The 17832-nt window shown below is 39.6% G+C and overlaps 1 protein-coding gene across 3 annotated transcripts in view; it reads right to left on the reverse strand.

Annotated features, from left to right (window-relative positions):
- Nucleotides 1-17832, reverse strand: part of LOC124615701 (S1 RNA-binding domain-containing protein 1) — a 235337-nt gene that overhangs the window by 181093 nt on the left and 36412 nt on the right. For all 3 annotated transcript variants that reach the window (XM_047143740.1, XM_047143741.1, XM_047143742.1), the window contains one exon: nt 4622-4727. The gene's annotated coding sequence lies outside the window, so the exon portion shown is untranslated. The remainder of the gene's footprint in view (nt 1-4621; nt 4728-17832) is intronic.

Genomic DNA, 17832 nt, shown 5'->3' on the forward strand with positions numbered 1-17832 from the left:
ACAACACCATGGCAGAACTGATTTTTATCCCTACATATTAAAGCCATAAAACAAGCTATCATACAGGAGAGTACAAATATTATCTGGATTCGTATTTTATTTGCATGTTGAGAATAACACTGTTCGACATGGGTTCTATTTCTGATATGAAAGTATGTGCTTCTAGACCATTTTACCGTGGGAAATTCAAATATGTAAACAAAATATCATTGTCAGGGATACTTTTTATGTAATATGCATATATATGTATATTCTCAATTCATGGCAAACACAGAGATGTTATAGAGAAATACGGGTATGGTGCCGCATCCAATAGTGATAGAACGTGATAATTTCTTGTGCAACAGCAGGTGGGAAGAATCAGACATCATTAGGTTATCCCCCGCCACACCTATGTCATTAAGACCACTTGAAACATCTCATTAACTCGAACGGAGACAGCCGGTCGCTGCCTCGGCAGTAAAGCTTCACGCCTCCTAGGGGCAGGTGCATCGAGTTTACAACAGTGGTGTTAGCCGCAATTTGTGTCAGTCTTAACGAGTGGGTGTTTTGGCTGACAAGTAACTGTCTGTCATATTTCCGAGCACGGTTGAATTTTTTAGTTCCTGTGTGTAAACTGATTGAGCCTGGTGCTGAAGGTAAAATGACTGCTTGTTTTTACACATCAGCGTTCCTCTAGTTCCCTTCTATTAATTTAATACAGGTGTATTACCAAAGTGGTATTTTTAAATTTGCAGAAATGCCATGTCGTCATGGAGGTCGATATAAGCCAGCCAACTTATGCTACATCTGTGGGAAGTTCATTTTTGCCAGAAATAGGAAGAGCATTTCTTCAGTCATAAAGAAAGCATACAAACATTACTTTGGAGTAGAGGTAGGAGACCAAGATAAAGAATGGGCACCACATTTCTGTTGTGCTACATGTTACTGCTAACTAATTCAGTGATGGAAAGGTAAAGAGAATGTGGCGTTGTTTGCTGTTCCCATGGTGTGGAGGGAGCCTAAGGACCATGTTACTGATTGTTATTTCTGTCTAACAAAAATTCAGGGTTTTACAAACAAAAAGTCAAAGAGGCACATTGTTTACCCAGATCTGCCTTCAGTGAGAATGCCAGTGCAGCATTCCGACAACCTTCCAGTACCTTCAAGAGCTCGAGGTCAAATTGCAAGTGACAGTGAAATAAGTAGTACTGAAGAAATCACAGATGATGATTCTTTATATTATTGCACAAGTGAGTCATCACCACATTTGTTAACACAGGCAGATTTAAATGATTTAGTATGTGATCTAGGACTAAGTAAACAAAAGGTGCAGCTGCTTGGTTCAAGATTACAAGAGTGTAATCTGCTGCACCAACGTACTAAAATCAGTGTGTTCAGGCACAGAGAACATGCCTTTATTTCTTATTTTTCAACTGACAAAGCACTGACATTTTGCAATGACGTTTCTGGCCTCATGAAAATGCTGAACTTCACTTATATTTCACAGGAGTGGAGACTTTTCATAGATGCATCGAAAACAAGTCTGAAGGGTGTTTCGCTCCATAATGGAAATAAAATACCCTCTGTTCCAGTAGCTTTAATTACGAATTCGTACAAAGGATGCTAAATTCATTAAAAGACAATGAACACAAATGGAAAATATGTGCAGATTTCAAGGTAATTGCTATGGTACTGGGAAATCAACAAGGCTACACAAAGTATGCCTGTTTTCTTTGCGAGTGGGATAGTTGAGACCGAAATTCTCACTACGTGAAAAAGAAATGGCCTAGGTGAAGATGGAAAGTTGGCGAAAAGAATGTACAACGTGAAAGTCTGGTAGCTCCTGAATATATACTACTTCCACTGCTTCACATCAAACTTGGCCTGATGAAACAATTTGTGAAGGCCATGGATCCAACAGGCTGTGGGTTTGCATATCTAGCTACCAAATTCCCTCGTCTTTCAGCTGCAAAAATAAAGGAAGGTGTATTTGTGGGCCCACAAATCAGGGAGCTGCAGAAAGGTGCAAATTTTGAAGCATGTTTAACTGATAAAGAAAAAACTGCATGAGACTGTTTCAAGATGGTGTCAGAAAACTTCCTCGGAAGAAGAAGAGCTACTAACTACAAAGCAATGGTGAAGGATATGATCAAAGCATATCAGGATTTGGGGTGCAATATGTCTTTGAAGGTACATATGATGGACTCTCATCTGGACTACTTCACAGAGAGTTGTAGTGACGTATCGGATGAACATGGGGAAAGATTCCATAAAGACATCTACCATAGAAAGGCGCTATGAAGGGAAGTGGGTACCTTCTATGTTAGCAGATTATTGCTGGAATATCATTCGAGAGAAGAAAGATTCACAATACAAGAGAAAAAAGTGATGTGCATTACAAGGCAGTGGCTCATTGTTTGTCAATTTTCTGTAATTTCTCATGTCAAATAAATGCTTCAAAGTGTATACACAAAGTTTACTGTGTTATATGTTAGATCCCACCCTCCATTAATGTGATGAACTTATAACATCATAAAGATGTACATTTGTTTGTTGAATTTCACCTCACGTTTGCTGCACTATATCAGAAACTGAAAAGAGAAATAAAATTGCGATTACTCATAAACTATCCCTGACAGAAAAAAACCAAAAACAGTTTTCAATTCAGCACTCAAAATACAACTAGGATCACAATATTTTTTATCAGAAATAGAAAAAAAGTTTTTTTTTGTAGAACAGTGTAATTCCAAGGACGATGTGAATCTTCCAGATGGGACGATGGTCACAGTAACTTCAAGAGAGGAAGTACCTGTACAAATACTAGTGTACAACCTCCTAGAATTGCTAGCCTAATCTAGAGTAGTCAAAGTCCTCAGAGCACTTCTATAACTTTGACAATAGATATGATTTTTACTAAGACAAAATTAATGTCAATGAAATGTCATTCAGATTCATTCATTCTTCTGATATACTTCCATGGAGATGTTCGTTGTTGGATGTTATGATTTGACAAAAATCTGATGTTATCCAGTTGATGTTGTTATGTTTACGCACTACATGTGACTTATATAAATAAAAGGTGTTCACACATTCTTCAAGAGAAGTAAAGCAGCAGCATTACTTTTCCTTACAGCAATAATTACGCAAGGAAGAGATGAAGTCTATCACAGCTGAATTCACGGGCACACTTGAGTGACTGAGTGGTAATGAAGAAACAATATTAGATCTTCATTAAATGAATCATGTTCAGCAAAAATGAACACTACAGTGTACATCTCTGTAGCTGGGAGTTCCTCTGACTGACTTCCACCTTGTGGGGGTCCTGGAATCAATACCTGATAGTGCCAGTGATTTTTCTTTGATGGTAGTACTGGCACAGGGTGCACTCTGGCAAAGCGAGGAGCTATTTGAATGAAATATAGCAGCTCTTGGCTCTGCTAAGCTGACAATGGCTGTGGGAAGTGGTGTGTTGACTCCCTGCTCCTCTCTATCACATCTGAATGATGCCACTGGCAGAGAACGACACTGTGTCAAGACTGCACAGAATTACTTACCAAGGTCAGAATGCGAAGCTGAAAATGTTCTGTGGAGTGAGCCTTCATCTACGTTGTTTTAATCTTCATTTTCCAAGATGCTAAACTTGGAGTTTTAATTTGATCTGGTAATATGCACTCAAACTTTTAACTATCTATATTTGAGGTTCCCTACATTATGAGTTTGTTTCTGCCTGGATTTTTTGTCAATTTTTACTGTTTCTTACCAAACTCCATTCACTTGCAATCCTAAAGTGGTTAAGACTTTCGGTTCCTGTTCAGTTTCTGTTAAAATAGAGTCAATTTCATTTTTGTTTATTTGCTCTACATCAGATCATCTTTTTCTAGAAGAATGTGTTAAAGACAAAAATATTATTGTTTTCAGCAGATTCAATAAATGCATGTCCTCTGAAATTTCAGTCATAATGCCACAAGTTTCCCACAGAAAAAATATTTTTAGTTTTTTTCTAGTTTTGCATTAAAAATTCTGAATCACCACTGTGCATTATGATTTGCTGACAATTATCAGTTTCTGTAATTGTTCATAAGATTTCCTCTTCCTTAATACAATGTTGGGTCCTCCAACAAATCCCCCTTCACCTTTGCCTCACTCATCTTCACAATAGGTGGGTTCCTCTCAACATGGGGTCTGAGTGATCTTCCCCTCCTTTCCAATACTCCCCAAACAATCCCTTTTCCCTCCTTTGGGCTGGAACAAATGCATTCCAAATAACTGAAATACTTTTTCTACTTTTAAATGTTTCTATCGACAGCATTATAAATTCTGCCTCCTGGAGGTAGGTAAGTACTGCCTAGCCATTCTGTGTCCTTGTAATTTAACAGTTTTCCCACACGAGCTTCCCTATAATCAATAACACAGCCGGGCATTGGTAAACAGCATCCATAACTCATGTTGCATTATACTTGGGTGAAAGTAGAATAATATTGCAAGGCCTAATCACACCAATTAAGATACTACATTATTATTACAATCAAAGTGGCCTTATTTAAGACCATTAACAACATTCATTTTCTGCCTTAAGTTAGTCGAGTTCACCACAACTGCTGCTAAATACCTAACCTTTTTTTTTTTTTTCTTCACTTACCTTTCAGTGTGTTTTACTGTACTTCCTTCATAAGTTTTTCCATTATCTGTTCTGCTGAAATAGTCTTGTCAAGTATGAGTAAAGTTTTCTGTCTCGATCGGGAGCCCTGTAAAGAGACACAAATCAGCATCCTTTAACACACAAAGTAAAGCAAACATACATTTCGCAATCAAGCTTCTTACACTAAATAAGGGGCTGAAAGTAGTACTACTGGACACTGGGGTCTGAAGCAATCAAGCTCTAATTCATCTCTAAGGTGTTCCATTCAGGCCAATTCAGGAATGTTATTGTCCACCAACCACTACCTTATGGACACTGCTTTATGACAGAGGGCATTGTCACCCTGATACAATCAATCATCATCTCCGACATGCTCCTCTACTATATGCAGTACAGAATGATGTAAAATGTGGTCGTATCCTTCCGTGTTGAGCATTTTCTTAAGCACAATACAGGGACTACATCCTAACCATGAAAAAACACCCCCATTTCGTAATGTCACCTCCTGTTTACTTCGCAGTTGACGCTACGTAATGGCAGGTAACGTTCTCCAGTCAGTCACCGAATCCAAACCCTTCCATTACACTGCTACAGTGTACAACAAAATTCATTCTAAATCACTTGTTTTCCATCATTCACTGTACAGTAGTATCACTCTTTAGACCCCCTCAAGTGTCACTTAGCATTTACTACAGAAATGTGTGGCTTATGAGGAGCTGCTTGACCAATGTACCCCATTTTTCTTAACTGCCTATGCATAATCCATGTGCTGGCTGGACTGCTGGTAGCACTATGGGACTCTCAAGTGCTTCCTTCCACTGATTTCATGTGATTTGTTACAACCACCCTCCACAATGCTCAGCAGTCCCTGTCCTTCACTACATGAGTCAGTGTGGTCTCAGTGTAGCTGCAGTTGCTCCTTCGCATTTTCACTTTACAATGACATCATCAGCAGTTAACTTGGGCAGTTTTAGAAGTGCCGTCCCATTCTGCTATCACTGGTTCCCTACTAACACCACAATACTCCCTACCTGCCTTTTATACTGACAGGGATTTGTATTCAGTAACATGATTAGTCCATGTTCAAAGCCACTGAGCTATCCTGATCGTCCCATTCTGCTGTCACTGGTTCCCTACTAACACCACAATACTCCCTACCTTCTTTTATACTGACTGTTCTGCCTCTTTTGACTTTTCTAGTGGTCAATTCTGCATTAAATAGGGGTGATTAGACATTTTTGCTCAAGAATGTACTGTTTTACAGTGACTTACGAGTAAAATTCTATCTTCAATAGTCTCAACCATTGCCCAAGGAGCTCCCAAGCAAATGCTAGCTACATTATAGATAGCAATTAAAACATTAGAAACAAAATACCCCCTTGCTCGTGAGAGCTATTTTCACTCAATAGTACCTGGCAAAGTTAATCCAACAACAGCAGCCACCAGTGATTCCTTTGTAATGAAGGGGCACAAAATTTGGCCAGAGTCAACCTTTTGGATTTTTCTGTGATATTAAACGTGTGAAGACTTCCGTATCTAGACCTTGTATGAAAGAGCAACCATTCATAATTTTGGGAAGCAGCACACACAAAAAATTAAAAGTAAATATATGTCCATTTTATTTTATATTGGGTGTGATACTTTTTGCATTCTGTTGCCACTTCTGCTTTTTATCTTTTTGTTCTAGCAGAAATACTCTTCATCAGATATTGTACAGTGGGCTACGACTGCTAACAGAAATCACACCTTTTATACCAAGTGATGTGCCAGATTGCTGTACAGAGTTTACAGGAGGGGCTGTGACAAGCATGTGTGGATGTTCCAGAGGGCCTCCCCACTGATATTGATGACAACAAAATGTTTAAGGGTAGCATGTAAAGAATAATGTAACAGTTCAGTTCCCAACTGCCCACCTCAGGCTTTACGTTACAGAGTTCTGTATGAGTAGAACTTATTTACTGGGCAAATTCTCCAGAGATTAATCAATAGTCCACTGAAGACTACTTGATTTGGTATGACTACCTTCCTATTGAATTTATGGAAAACCTACACTGCTGAAGAAGATTAAAGTTGCAGAACTCATCCAATTTCAAGATAGCATAAAACAAAACTAATTTCTCAAAGCATTTACAAAATGGGGAAAGATAATCTACACCAATGACAACAATGTCAGCAGCATAGAAATTTCAGTTCATGTGTTTCCTTGACTTCATATGCCTATATCCTGTCTGTTTCTGGAATGGTGGTTGGGTTGTTGCTGTTGTAACTTTAAAAAGACTTGTCAACTGCAAAGATTATAATACCTACAGCAAACAATGAGCAATTCAATAATAATAATAATAATAATAATAATAATAAAATAACAAATATAGCACAAACATATACTTATGTGGCTGAAAATGCAATTATGGGATAACAATCACTCCCTTGCAGGTCACAGGCAAATATGTCCACCATATAGTGGCGAGTCTGCAAAACTACACAAGAGATTGGTAAAACTGTCATGAGTTACGTGGCCTGTGCTCACGACGCACACATCACTTAATCCTATGAACACATTTGTCCACCCTCTGCTTGTACAGCAGTACAAAGCATGATGAACATTGAAATCTTGTATCAAGAACATTTCACATGGCAGGAATGTGTAGGCTACTGTGGATTATTTAAATTTCATTAAAATTCTTCTCAGTGTACTGCTGTTTCACCATATAAATTAACTGCAATAGCAGAAAAGTAAAATAACTGACATTTCAGCTATATTTACGAGGCCTTTGTCAGGATATAGACTGGTTTTCCTGTGACTGGGTACTTCAATATGTTCCGTTTCTACTGGTGTAATAAGACCACAATGTCTATATATTATGTTTATTGGCCTTGAAACACCACCTGTTTAAATAAAACAGATTTAGGTTGTACATGGAAGACTATTATGCAGATTTGTAAGCTCACTGATAATTGGTGGCCAAGGTGAATTGGCAACTAACTTCTAGGGTCATGCTTTCCTACTGTTGGCCACAGAATGACTCCTTTTCCAGCTTTTGCTGTTTATTTAGACAGCAATGGCAGTGACCGTTGCAGCCAGAGAGGACTCCTGATATTCTAGTTGCAAATAAACCCAGTATGTCATGCTGGGTGTAATGGCTGGACAACAGCCTCCACAGACATTGTCATATAATTTCCCTGTATGCACATATTCCTGCCTAACTGGTGATTGAAATCAAAAGTGATTACCTTTACAAATGACACTTCTCTTGGTGGCTGACTTCAACACATAGGCACACAATTATATTGTTTGAAATATTTGGTCTGACAACTGAATACATACGAGGTTACTATAGACAATATTGCAAAATGTGAGGCTCGAACCCACATGTGCATTACCTGACAAGTGATCTGAATGCACGACTTGTATACTATTTGTTCGCCACCCCAGTCTGGAAGTGGTATTCGTCCTAAAGTATATCTGCAACTAATTGAAATCACAATTTTTTTCCATTTCTACATCTACACACATATTCGGCAAGCCACTGTATGGTACTTGGTGAGGGCTAACCTGTACCACAACTAGTCATTTCCTTTCCTGTTTCACTTGCAAACAGAGTGAGGAAAAACCAACTCTCTATATGCCTCCATGTGAGCCCTCAGGCGAAATTTATGTTGGCGGCAGCACAATCGTTCTGCAGAAAGCTTCAAATGCCAGTTCTCTAAATTTTCTCAGTAACATTCTGTGAAAAGAATGTGGTCATGTGGCAAGTTCTAGAATAGTGCTCAAGTGTGTGGGACCCATACTAGATAGGAATAACAGGGGATGTGGGACATATACGGAGAAGGGCAGCACAAATGGTTCCAGGTTTGAAACTTGTGTATGGACTGAGGACTTTTGGTGTAGGGAGGTCACAACATGTTATCTTGGATGAAGAGTCATTGTCAGCTGGAGAAGTAACTCGGGTGTGCCCCAGGAAAGTGTGTTGGGACACTCGTTCATGTTGTATATTAATGACCTGGCAGACAATATTAACAGTAAAATCAGACTATTTGTAGACGATGCAATTACCTGTAATGAAGTACTATCTGAAAGAAGCTGCATAATTATACAGTCAGATCTCGATAAGATTTCAACATGGTGCAGAGATTGGTGACTTGTTCTAAGTGCTCTTAAATGTAAAATTTTGCACTTCATAAAATGAAAAAAACTTAGTATCCTATGACAATAATATCAATGAGTCACTTTTGGAATTGGCCAACTCATACAAATACATGGGTGTAACACTTTGTGAGAATATGAAACGGAATGATCACATCGTTTCAGTCGTGAGTAAAGCAGGTGGTAGACTTCGGTTTATTGGTAGAATACTGGGGAAGAGCAATCAGTCTCCAAGGGAAACTGTTTCCAAATCACTTGTGAGACCAGTTGAAGAATATTGCTCAAGTCTGTGGGACTCGCAACAGATAGGACTAACAGGGGATATTGAATGTATACAATGAAGGGCAGCAAGAATGGTCACAGGTTTGTTTAATTCATGGGAGAGTGTCACAGAGATACTGTAGGAACTGAACTGGATGATTCCAGAAGACAGGCTTAAACTATCCCGAGAAAGTCTATTAACAAAGTTTCAAGAACCGGCTTTAAATGATTACTCTAGGGATGTACGAGGGGTGTTTGAAAAGTCCTTGCAAAAATAAAAACTACTTACATGTTTGGGGTAAACCTATTTTATTTTTCGGAATAGTCTCCTTTTAGACTTACACACTTTGTCCAACGCTGTTCTAATTTGTTGATCCCTTCCGCATAATAGGAATCGTCCAAGTCTGCAAAATAGCTATTAGTTGCTGCAACCATATCCTCGACTGAATAAAATCTTAGTCCTGCCAGCCATTTCTTCAAATTGAGGAACAAATAGTAGTCCAAGGGAGATAAGTCTGGACAATAGGGGGGAAGGAAATGAGTTTTAATCCTATTTCCATTAATTTTGCGGCCACAACTGCTGAGGTGTGTGCTGGTGAATTGTCATTATGGAAAAGGACAATTTTGCAGTTCAATCGCCGGCATTTTTCTTGCAGCTGTGTTTTCAAATGGCCCAATAATGATGAATAATATGCACCTGTAATAGTTTTACCCTTTTCCAGATAGTCGATGAGGATTATCCCTTGTGAATCCTAAAAGACAGTCGTCATAACCTTTCCGGCTGAATGAATGGTCTTTGCCTTTTCGGTGCAGATTCTCCCTTGGTAACCAATTGTTTAGATTATTGTTTGGTCTCAGGAGTATAGTAATGTATCCATGTTTCATGCACAGTGACAAAATGACACTTAAAGTCCTGTGGGATCTTCCTGAACAGCTGCAAACCATCCTTGCAACACTTCACATGATTCCGTTTTTGGCCAAGCGTGAGCAATCGCAGAACCCATCCTGCGGACAATGTTTATGCAAAATATAATTAGAACTGGCGTTCTACAGATCGGAGTGTGGAATGTCAGATCCCTTAATCGGGCAGGTAGGTTAGAAAATTTAAAAAGGGAAATGGATAGGTTAAAGTTAGATACAGTGGGAATTAGTGAAGTTCGGTGGCAGGAGGAACAAGACTTCTGGTCAGGTGAATACAGTGTTATAAATACAAAATCAAATAGGGGTAATGCAAGAGTAAGTTTAATAATGAATAGGAAAATAGGAATGCGGGTAAGCTACTACAAACAGCTTAGTGAATGAATTATTGTGGCCAAGATAGATACGAAGCCCACGCCTACCACAGTAGTACAAGTTTATATGCCAACTAGCTCCGCAGATGACAAAGAGATTGATGAAATGTGTGATGAGATAAAAGAAATTATTCAGATAGTGAAGGGAGACGAAAATTTAATAGTCATGGGTGACTGGAATTCGACAGTAGAAAAAGGGAGAGAAGGAAACACAGTAGTTGAATATGGATTGGGGGGAAGAAATGAAAGAGGAAGCCGCCTGGTAGAATTTTGCACAGAGCACAACCTAATCATAGCTAACGCTTGGATCAAGAATCATAAACAAGGTTGTATACTTGGAAGAAGCCTGGAGATACTGACAGGTTTCAGATATAATGGTAAGACAGAGATTCAGGAACCAGGTTTTAAATTGTAAGATTTTTCCAGGAGCAGATGTGGACTCTGACCACAATCTATTGGTTATAACTGAAGAAACTGCAAAAAGGTGGGAATTTGAGGAGATGGGACCTGGATAAACTGAAAGAACCAGAGGTTGTAGAGAGTTTCAGGGAGAGCATTAGGGAACGATTGACAAGAATGGGAGAAAGAAATACAGTAGAAGAAGAATGGGTAGCTCTGAGAGGCGAAATAGTGAAGGTAGCAGAGAATCAAGTAGGTAAAAAGACGAGGGCTACTAGAAATCCTTGGGTAACAGAAGAGATATTGAATTTAATTGATGAAAGGAGAAAATATAAAAATGCAGTAAATGAAGCCGTCAAAAAGGAATACAAACGTCTCAAAAATGAGATCGACAGGAAGTGCAAAATGGCTAAGCAGGCATGGCTAGAGGACAAATGTAAGGATGTAGAGGCTTATCTCATCAGGGGTAAGATAGGTACTGCCTACAGGAAAATTAAAGAGACCTTTGGAGAAAAAAGAACCACTTGCATGAATATCAAGAGCTCAGATGGCAACCCAGTTCTAAGCAAAGAAGGGAAAGCAGAAAGGTGGAAGGAGTATATAGAGGGTCTATACAGGGGCGATGTTTTGAGGACAATATTATGGAAATGGAAAAGAATGTAGATGAAGATGAAATAGGAGATATGATACTGCGTGAAGAGTATGACAGAGCACTGAAAGACCTAAGTTGAAACAAGGCCCCGGGAGTAGACAACATTCCATTAGAACTACTGACAGCCTTGGGAGAGCCAGGCCTAACAAAACTCTACCATCTATTGAGCAAGATGTGAGACAGGCGAAATACCCTCAGACTTCAAGAAGAATATAATAATTCCAATCCCAAAGAAATCAGGTGTTGACAGATGTGAAAATTACCGAACTATCAGTTTAATAAGCCACATCTACAAAATACTAACACAAATTCTTTACAGGCGAATGGAAAAACTGGTTGAAGCCGACCTCGGGGAAGATCAGTTTGGATTCCGTAGAAATGTTGGAACACAAGAGGCAATACTGACCCTATGACTTATCATAGAAAATAGATTAAGGAAAGGCAAACCTACTTTTCTAGCATTTGTAGACTTGGAGAAAGCTTTTGACAATGTCGACTGGAATACTCTTTTTCAAATTCTGAAGGTGGCAGTGGTAAAATACAGGAAGCGAAAGGCTATTTACAATTTGTACAGAAAGCAGATGGCAGTTATAACAGTTGAGGGGCATGAAAGGGAAGCAGTGGTTGGGAAGGGAGTGAGACAGGGTTGTAGCCTATCCGCAATGTTATTCAATCTGTATATTGAGCAAGCAGCAAAGGAAACAAAAGAAAAATTCGGAGTAGGAATTAAAATCCATGGAGAAGAAATAAAAACTTTGAGGTTCGCCAATGACATTGTAATTCTGTCAGAGACAGCAAAGGACCTAGAAGAGCAGCTGAACAGAATGGACAGTGTCTTGAAAGGAGGAGATAAGCAAAACGAGGATAATGGAATGTAGTCGAATTAAATCGGGTGATGCTGCAGGAATTAGATTAGGAAATACGAGGCTTAAAGGAGTAAATGAGTTTTGCTATTTGGGGAGCAAAATAACTGATGGTGGTCGAAGTAGAGAGGATATAAAATGTAGACTGGCAATGGCAAGGAAAGCGTTTCTGAAGAAGAGAAATTTGTTAACATCGAGTATAGATTTAAGTGTCAGGAAGTCGTTTCTGAAAGTATTTGTATGGAGTGTAGCCATGAATGGAAGTGAAACGTGGATGATAAATAGTTTAGACAAGAAGAGAATAGAAGCTTTTGAAATGTGATGCTACAGAAGAATGCTGAAGATTAGATGGGCAGATCACGTAACTAATGAGGAGGTATTGAATAGAACTGGAGAGAAGAGAAATTTGTGGCACAACTTGACTAGGAGAAGGGATCGGTTGGTGGGGCATATTCTGAGGCATCAAGGGATCACCAATTTAGTATTGGAGGGCAGTGAGGAGGATAAAAATCATAGAGAGAGACCAAGAGATGAATACACTAAACAGATTCAGAAGGATGTAGGTTTCAGTAAGTACTGGGAGATGAAGAAGCTTGCACAGGATAGAGTAGCATGGAGAGCTGCATCAAACCAGTCTCAGGACTGAAGACCACAACAACAAGAACATTATATACCCGTTCATTCGAGATGCCCGCAGCACTAGCAATCTCACGCACCTTAACTCTTCTGTCATTCATCACAATATCATGGATTTTATCAATGATTTCTTGAGTCATAACCTCCACAGGGCATTGAGAACGTTCAGTATCACTTATGCCGATGTGACCATTCTGAAAATTTTGAAACCACTTACAAACTGTTCTAATTGAAGGTGCAGAGTCACCTTAATGTTTATCAAACTTCTCTTTAGTCTGCTGAGGTGTTTTGTCTTTCATAAAGTAATGTTTAATCACTACACGAAATTCTTTTTTGTCCATTTTTTGACAATCACTCGACTTCATTGATTCACACAAATGCCAAACATGAAGAAATAGACCAATATGGCTGAAACTTGGTGTGTGTTCTTTCCAAAGATGCTACTAACCAAACATGACCTTGAAAAGCGCCGGTGGTGCCATCTCTTGGACTTGGCACTGACTTTTCAAACTCCCCTCGTACTACACCCTCCTACATATTGCTCACATAGGCGTCATGAGGATAAAATTAGAATAATTACTGCACACACAAAAGCATTCAAACAATCATTCTTCCTGCACTCCATATGTGAATGGAATAGGAAGAAACCATAATAACTGGTACAATGGGACATACCCTCTGCCATGCACCTCATGGTTGTTTGGATATTATAGACGTAGATGTAGATCTTCCCTCCAGGGATTTACATTTGAGTTCTTGAAGCATCTGTGTAACACTTGTGTGATCATCAAATCTACCAGTAACACATCTAGCAACAAGCTTCTGAATTTCTTTGATGTCTTCCTTTAATCCAACCTAGTGGTGATCCCAAACACTCATGAAGAATGAGTCTCAATAATAGATAGTATGAGTGTTCTGGACACAGTCTCCATTACACATGAAGCAACTTTCCTAAAATCTGCCTAATAAATCGAAGTTGACCTTTCGCCTTCTCTACTGGTGTTGTTAGGCACTCATTCCATTTCATATTGCTTCACAATGTTATGCCTAGATATTTAATCAACGTGACTGTGTCGAGCAGTACACTACTAACGCTGCATTCAAACATTACAGGAGCATTTTTCCTACTTGTCTGCATCAACTTACATTTCTCCTTGTAGTATTCACTCCACTCTATCATTGCCTGACTGATACAGCAACAGCTTTTCATTGTTATACTTAAAATAGAACAGTCTCTGTTGAAAAGTTATTTCACTGTGGTCAGGCATCATCAGAATATGTAAAACTCTCAAATGAAGTTTGGTAGCCATTCACCACACACACTAGAAATTTTGCCCAAGTCATCTTGCACCCTCGTACAGTCATTCACCAATAGCACTTTCCCGCACAATACACGATAATCAGAAAACTGCTGCACCCTGCTGTTCACCCTGTCTGCCAGATAAAATGTGCAATATAAGAGAATAAGTGCAGTCCTATCATATTCCCCTTAGGCACTCCTGACAACACCCTCGTCTCAGATGAACACCTATAATCGAGGACGATGTACTGGGTTCTATTACCTATGAAGTCTTTGAACCACTTATATTCCTGGGAACCTTGTCCATATGCTTGTACTTTCATTAACAGTCTGAGTGGGGCACCATACCAAATTTTTTCCGTAAATCTAGGAATATGGACTCTGTCTGTTGTCCTTCATCTATGGTGCGTAGAATATCATGTGAGATAAGAGAAAGTTGAGTTTTGCATGAGTGATGCTTTCTAAATGGAAGTTTTGTGAATGGAAGTTTTTCTGTCACAAGTGAATTTATTATAACTGAACTCAGATTATGTTAAAGAATTCTGCAGTAAAGCAATGTTAATAATGTCGGGCTGTAATTTTGTGGGTCTGTTCTTTTAATCTTCTTATATACAGAAGTCACCCACACTTTTTGCTAGTTGTTTGGGTGGCTGGATAGAAGCCTTTGATCTGCTTATGATTTTCAGAAACTATTACAATGTGAGCCTGATATGTTAAAATCTTTCCAATAAAGTGAACATAATATTAAAAATTTCTGTATGTCATGTCATGACTTAGATATGGACTTTTGCCTTTAGAAACCTAAGTTGTCTTCTTCAAACTTCAGAGGGCAGGGCAGGAGAGTGGCACTGCCAAGGTACTACTTAGGGGCAGGTCACAACGCGTGACAATAGTCAATAATACCGCTGTCATGAAAAGGCAAGAGCCTGAGTTCAAGTCCTGGATTGGCACACAGTTTCCAGGAGATTTCATAAAGCTCATGCTTTTGTCTACAAACAGTGTGGATACTTACATGCAAGGATATGCTCTGGAAGCAGATTTTTTTGTTTTGTTTTTTGTTTTTTGATGACATGCTGTTCTATCTGAGCTGTATCACTTGTTGGTGTTGCTGTAGAGAAAAGAAGCAAAGTGCCTACTGTGGTGAGTAATGTGGCTGTGGAAATGCATGATAAAGTGATGGTAATCTCTGGGGTTAAGGCATTACCATATAAGAACATGAAAAAGTGGAAAGGGCTGTTTCAATGTGGTCACAAAAATGTGAACAGATACCATGTAGCAGACCATCTCTGATGTAGTAACTGAGAACCATCACAGTGGTGGAAGCTCTGGATTTGTCTGAAAGGCACATTACCGTCCAAACAATTGTTAGCTTCAGTGTAGGATCAGTTCACAAGAGACTGCATGATGTACAGCACTGATTAAAGTGTCAATCTGATGGGTTCTCACCTATTAACACCCAATCCAAGCAAACAGCACACATCATCTCTGACAGAAATGTTGAGTGTGTGTAGGGACAAGAAACACAAGTTTTTCAGAGAATTTGACAACAATGGATAACTGTTGAGTTTACCAGTATGATCTAGATTTGAAAGGAAGAAGCAAATGGAAACATGCAGATTCCCTTCCATCACAGAAGGCAAACATGTAGTTGCCTTCTGGGAAGATTACGAGGATGGTTTGAAAAGTTCTCGGAATCACCACGAGAGGTAAGCACTAGCGCAACAAGTTGTTCACGTGATATTCATTGGACTGTTGCCTGTAAACACATGCCACATTAGTGCTCTTGGAAGAGAGCTGTAGTGGTAATGTGGCTCTGTTGTTGTTCCCATGTAGTGGTTTGTGAAGATGAGGAAAAAAATAAAAATTTAAAATAAAAAAAAAAAATTAAAAAATCGAGATTCGAGCAGTGATTAAGGGCTTTGTAAAGAAAGGTATGAAAAAAAAAAAGGACATTCATGCTGATCTCCGGAATACATTGGGGGACTCTGCTGCTTCATATTCAACTGTTGCCAAGTGGACAAATGAATTAAAATTTGGTCAGCAGAGCTTAGATGATCTGCGCAGTGGTGGGCCAAGATGTGTCACTACCCTAAAAATCACTGCAAAAGTGCACAAAATGGTCATGGAGGATCGCCGATTGGAAGTGCACGAAATTGCTCATGCTTGCCAGATGTCATCTGAAAGGGTATATCACATTTTAAATGAAGAATTAGAAATGAAAAGATTATCTGCAAGATGGGTGCAGCGACTCTTGAAGCTAGGTCAAAAATGCATGAGAATGGACACATCACAACAATGTTTGGCTCATTTTAGGAGAAACGAACAAGATTTTTTGCACCGGTTTGTGACCACAGATGAAACTTGGGTGCACTACTATACCCCAGAGACAAACCAACAGTCAAAGCAGTGGAAACATGCTGATTCTCCACTACCAAAGAAAGCAAAGACAATTCCTTCAGTGGGAAAGGTCACGGCATGAGTGTTCTGGGATGCGAAGGGGATTCTGTTTGTAGATTATCCCCCCAGTGGGCAAACAATTACTGGAGAATACTATGCTAATCTCACAGACAAATTGTAACAAAAGATACTCGAAAAAAGGTCAGGTTTAGCCAGGAAGAAAGTCATCTTCCATCAAGACAGTGCTCGCAGGCACACATGTGCCATCGCCATGGCAAAATCACACAAACTAAGGTATGAATTATTCAAACAAATTTCGGGCATGCAGCCGGTCGTCATTCAATACTTCGCACGATATTTCAACTGGACACCTGTCAGTCATCTTCAGGTGAGCCGTCGCAGACTGGCGAAAACGTCCTCCGTTCCACAATATATAGCGTACCGTAACTCTTCTGCGCATGCATCGAAAACTTGATAGTTGAACCACACTGCCCGCCGGCAGTGCCCTCGCTGGTGGAATAGCAGAACTCAATCACCCTCTGCGTTGCTGTTTGCCATGGCCGTCGACGCACTCTGTCGTATTCGATTAGAGCAAATCATGGAGATGATGGGAGTCCATGCACTGTCCAGCTGGTAGCCGCTGTCACGGTTTAACAGATTTTCCGCCAGTCGTATTTCTATGGATTATTTAATAATGGAGTCCCAGAAAGACGTTGCTGTGGACAAAATCATTGTTTTCTCATACTCCATTGAATGTCCAGTAGAAATACAATGTTCAGCAATAGCGGACTTGCTTGGCTGCAAAAGGCGGGTGTAACGTTGATGTTCAGTGCAGCGTTCTTTCATGGTGCGTGTGGTTTGACCTACGTAAGCCATACCACATTGGCACGGTATCTTGTAAATTCCGGCCTTTCGTAGTAACAGATTGTCCTTAACTGATCCCACAAGGTCCACAATCTACGATGGTGGGCGGAAAACCACTTTTACCTGAAATTTTCGGAGGGTTCTTGCTATTTTAAACGAAGTGTTGCCAACGAAAGGAAGAAAAGCTAAAGATTGTTCCGGGATGTTCTCCTCTTTATTCACTTCCTGCTTCTTAGTTTTAACTGTTAGTGCCCTGTTAATCTGCCGGATGGAATACCCATTTTCGCTGAATACTGTCTTTAGATGGGCGAGTTTTGAGGTAAGCTATCCAGATCTGAGACAGTATGAGCTCTATGAACAAGTGTTCTAAGCAAACTCATGGTTTGCGATGGGTGGCGGTTGC

Source organism: Schistocerca americana, chromosome 5 (genome assembly GCF_021461395.2).
Source record: "Schistocerca americana isolate TAMUIC-IGC-003095 chromosome 5, iqSchAmer2.1, whole genome shotgun sequence".
NCBI lineage: Eukaryota > Metazoa > Arthropoda > Insecta > Orthoptera > Acrididae > Schistocerca > Schistocerca americana.